The sequence below is a fragment of the Hyperolius riggenbachi genome, chromosome 9, assembly GCF_040937935.1.
Source record: "Hyperolius riggenbachi isolate aHypRig1 chromosome 9, aHypRig1.pri, whole genome shotgun sequence".
Taxonomy (NCBI): Eukaryota; Metazoa; Chordata; class Amphibia; order Anura; family Hyperoliidae; genus Hyperolius; species Hyperolius riggenbachi.
This window is the reverse complement of record NC_090654.1, coordinates 264,978,677-264,983,759: the sequence shown is the minus strand read 5'-3', so window position 1 is coordinate 264,983,759 and position 5,083 is coordinate 264,978,677.

Here is a 5,083-nt window from a genome sequence, read left to right as displayed (position 1 = left end):
CAGAGCCAGCCTCCCGGAAGAGGAGGAGCCGCAGAGCTCATAGCGGTCTGCCCTCAGCAAAGCAGCAACCTGGGAGGAGGTATTCTTCTGTGTGCTGCACCGTGCAGAGGTCATCTCATCAGAAATGTGGGTGTGGCAGTATCCCTCTGAGCAGTAGATGCTAATTATTGTGAGTTGATGGAGATATTATGCAAATGTATGCAGCTTGGAAATGCACCACTGACAAAAGGCAGCGGCCGCATAAATTTGCATAATATTTGCATGAAGTGTATTAACATCTTACTGGTTGTAACCAATGACTGCTCATTTTACATGCCTAGATTTCTGTTTTCTCTTCAATTTTCTCCTGCTTTCTTTGTGAGAATGTGAGTCTGACGTTTAGACCTCATCCAATGCTTCTGGGACATGTTGTTCACCTCCTAGCCCAATACATGACTGGCTACTTGGCTTCTGGAGGTTATAGGGTAGGAACACAATAGGCAGAATTGCGCATTTTCTATTATGTGCCATGAAAAACGATATGCGATTCTGCCTAGTGTGTTCCTACCCATAGACTGACCAATGTGATTTGCTCATCTATAAGTATCATAACTAAAAACTGGATCCGCCTGCATTCTCCCAAGCTGGCTCCGTCTACATCCTCATGTTTACTGGAGATATTGAGCCGTATACACAACAGATGTCCATTGATCCATCATACAGGCCTCTTTTCCAGGACTGTTGAACTTTGTGCTCAGCAAGCGGTTACCAGGCAGCAGCAAGCGGTTACCAGGCAGCAGCAAGCAGCTACCAGGCAGCCGTGAGCAGTTACCAGGGAGCAGTGAGCAGTTGTGAGAGTTTGAGAGGCATTTCACTGCCTATCAACAGTTCGTGGAAAAGAGGCCTTAGGCTCCCTGCACACTGCATGCGATTCCGATTTTTAATCATTACTGCATGCTGCGTTTTTTTCCTCCGTTTTTCTGTTGATTGCATTCAGGGAAAATCGGAATTGCAAATCGGAATCAGAATCGCAAAACTGATTTGCAGTGTGCATGGAGCCTTAGGCCTAAACTATATTATGCAACAAAACCTGCGTTTTTGAAAATGCATAGAAAACGCATATGTGGTTTTTTATATGCGTTTTTCTGCAGTCCATAGACTTCCATTAGCGGCAAAAATGCAGTGTTTTCCACAACGCTAGCGTTTCTGCTAAGGGCTCTTTCACACTAGAGGCTGCGGTAGAAAAGGCTGAAGCCTTTTGCTTAACGCCAATACATAGCGTTTTCAAAGTGTTTTCAAAGCGTTCTACAGCTCATATGAAAACGTCCTTTTTTTTTTCTTCTATAAAAATAAGTGAACAAGTCAGCTGTAAAACGCTTTGAAAACGCTGAAGTTGGCGTTTTCCATTGACTATCATTGAAACACCAACAGCCAACTTCGGCTGTAAACAGCCCTGAAAAAGCTCCTGGGAGCGTTGAAACGCAACGCTCCAAAACGCCGAGTTAGATGTGAAAGGTAAAATGAAAGTCTATGGACTTTCATTTTACCTTGGAAAACGCCAACTTCGGCTGTGGCGTTAAAACGCCGAAAAAGTCCTCTGGTGTGAAAGGGCCCTAAGTGCGCACCTAGCCTCAGACAGGATTATGCAAATGAATGCAGTCTGAAAATAGACCAATCTGATTCCACTGCGATAAAAATAGTTTGGTCCATTTTTAAGGTGCGTACACACGTACTACGGAAGCCAACGACGGATCCGTCAGACCCTCCCGCTGGGCGGACTTTCAGCAGACAGTAGTGCGTGGGTACGCACTGTCGGCGGACTAATAAGGCTGTTCCTGAACAATCCGCTCAGAGGATCGTTCAGGACCAGCCTTATCAGTCCGCCGACAGTGCGTACGCACTACTGTCTGCTGAAAGTCCGCCCAGCGGGAGGGTCTGACGGACCCGTCGTTGGTTGGCTTCCGTAGTGCGTGTGTACGCACCTTTAAAGAAAACCTGAACTGAAAATTAAAAGTCAAAATAAGTATACACAAGTCATACTTACCTTCCATGTAGTCTACTCCTCAGTGTCTTTCTCCTCTCCTGTGTCCTGTTTGTTCACTGTGATCAAGGGAATTTTCCGTCCTCCATTTTGAAAATGGCCATTACCCATAACAGCTTTCTGGTCAGCACACAGTTAAAGTGTAACATCGCCCACTTGAGCCATAGGGAAACATGGACACTACCTGGTACATCAGTTTTCCTCTCAGCTATAACTGACAGCAACTGATCTATTTCAGATCTGAGTAAATATTGTCAGAACTGGAAGGGATTATTGTCAGAAGAAAATGGTGAGCTTCTGAAAGGAACTGATGGCAAGGTAACTATGTAATGTTCCTTTGACGTTACCTCATGTGTTTATTTTAAATATTTTTACTCAGTACATGTTCTCTTTAAGCTCCATAAATTTGCATAATCCTGCACCAAGTCGGAATTATTTGCATTAACAACATTTGCATTATCTCATTGACCATCCCTAGCGGCTTTAAAGGGAAGATCCGCGCAGACTATAAAAAACAAACTGCACTTACCTGGGGCTTCTTCGATCGGTGCCCTCGTAGCAGCTCCCCTCCCTCCCAGCGTCAAAGAAGCCGACCTCGCCAGCTCGACTTCCGGGTCGGCTTCATGTGCGCTCCACGGCGCGGGTCACGTGGTGTGACGTCATCTGGCCTCTACTGCGCAGGCGCAGTAGTTCTGCGCCTGCGCAGTAGAGACCCGATGACGTCCCTACACCACGTGACCCCCCGCCGTGGAGCGCACATGAAGCCGACCCTGGACGCCGAGAGGGAGAGGAGTTGCTATGAGGGCACTGATCGACTGCCAGGAGCTGGAAGAAGCCCCAGGTAAGTGCAGTTTTTTTTTTTTTATAGTCTGCGCGAACCTTCCCTTTAAAGCGAACCTTAAGTCAAGTAAAAAAAAATGAGATTTACTCACCTGGGGCTTCCCTCAGCCCCCAGCAGCCGATCGGTGCCCTCGCAGCTCCGCTCCGATGTCCCAGGACCCGCCGGCGAGCACTTCCGGTTTGGCCGTCACCGGCCGACAGGCATGGGAACGCGAGTGATTGTTCGCGTTCCCAGCCTGTATATCGCCCCCTATGCTGCTATTGCGGCCAGGAGGTCGCAATAGCAGCATAGGGGGCGATATACAGGCTGGGAACGCGAACAATCACTCGCGTTCCCATGCCTGTCGGCCGGTGACGGCGAAACCGGAAGTCGTCGCCGGCGGGTCCTGGGACATCGGAGCGGAGCTGCGAGGGCACCGATCGGCTGCTGGGGGCTGAGGGAAGCCCCAGGTGAGTAAATCTCATTTTTTTACTTGACTTAAGGTTCGCTTTAAGGCCTCTTTTCCACGGACAGTTGATAGGCAGTGAAATGCCTCTCATACTCTCACAACTGCTCACTGCTGGTAACTGCTCACTGCTGCCTAATAACTGCTTGCTGAGCACACAGTTTAACAGTTCGTGGAAAAGAGGCCTAAAACAGACTAATCAGTGCTGCTGCTTTTAAAGCTACGTACCTTTCCATAAAATGAGTGTTAAAATCTGCATGAACTCTGAGTGCATGAGTGTAAAAATCTACAATGAGATGCTGCTGGTGCTGAATGGTGGTTACCTAGTGCAACCACTAAGGGCTCGTTCCAATCTAAAATCGCAAACGCTAGCGTTTTGTGATTTTGTGCAGCATTTTTTTCCCCCTCCCGGCGCTCTACTGCGCGCTGCATTCTTGGTAAAAGCGCTTTTCCAGAGCGGTTTTGTCATTCACTCTCTGACACAAGTCTGGCAATGAACTCTTTGACCCGGAAAAGAATACAATGTATTTATTCTAAAAAACGCGAATGCAGTTGCCAAATAAAGCGTTTTTTTTTTAGCGTTTAGCGCTTTTCCTATACCCTCCAATACAGCAAAAATGCCCCAAAACTGATACAGGCACCGCAAAGCGGACGCAACGTGCTGATATGAACCTTCTCAAAGAGAATCATTGCACAAGCGTTTTGTGGGCGATTTTGAAAATCGCCTGCGCTGGAAAAAAGGGCAAAAATGCCCCTAGTGTGAACAAGCAAGCCCTAAATCACTTTCTTTCAGTTACCTTACCTTCAGGTTGTGTGTCCAACTGAGTGCTGCTTCTGTCTCGAGACCGTGCTGATTGGGGTTGATTGGAAAAACCGAATTCCGATTCCGGCGGAACTCTGTTCCGTAGGAAAATTCTGGGTTCCAAAGTTTTGTGTAGTGCAAACATTTTCTATTACATTCCATGGCGCCGATTTCTGTGGTTAATAGCAAAGCCCCATACATGCTGTGGTCACCAAACTTGATATATATGTTACGGCCAGAACCTGAAGTCTGGCCACTTCGGGTTCTGGCCGGTTAAAACTAGATGTGTCCATCTCGCTGCGGCCAATGCCCGAAATGAATAGATTCTCTTCTCGTTCTTCTCTTACAGCTCTGGCTCCTCCCCCTGCCCCCTCCTATTGGCTTCTGGCAGCCGGGGACACACGCAATGCAGCCAGAGTTATTTTTCGTGGCAGGAAGGCAGGGATTCGTGATGTTCAACTCTGCAGAGCGGATGCTGGCAGAAGCAATGTCTGCGGCATTCCCGCTCTGCTTCCTTGCTGCGACGAACGACTCTGGAAGCATGCATGGGTCCCTGACTGCCAGAAGCCAATAGGAGGGGGCAGGGGAGGAGCCAGAGCCGTAGGAGAACGGGGCTGCCAGGAATCGATGCAATTCGGCCATTGGCCGCAGTGAGACGGCCACTTCTACTTTTGACCGGCCAGAACCTGAAGTGGCCAGACTTCGGGTTCAGGCCGTTATACATTTATATAGCAATTTCCTACTTGGATAGGGGGGCCAGGGTAGGGGATGCGCTGGTCCCCCAATCCATGTGGGAAACCGCTCATTCTGCCACTTTAACGTGGCTGGCCTCCAGGGATTACCTGTTGGCCATTTTGTTGATGTCACTGTGTGCCGAAAATTCTTTTTTTGGAAGCCAAGTTTCCGGAAGCTAAATTTAAGCCTTATTTTATACACTGGGTGGGATAGGCAGCCATTGGTTGCTACATTTGTTTG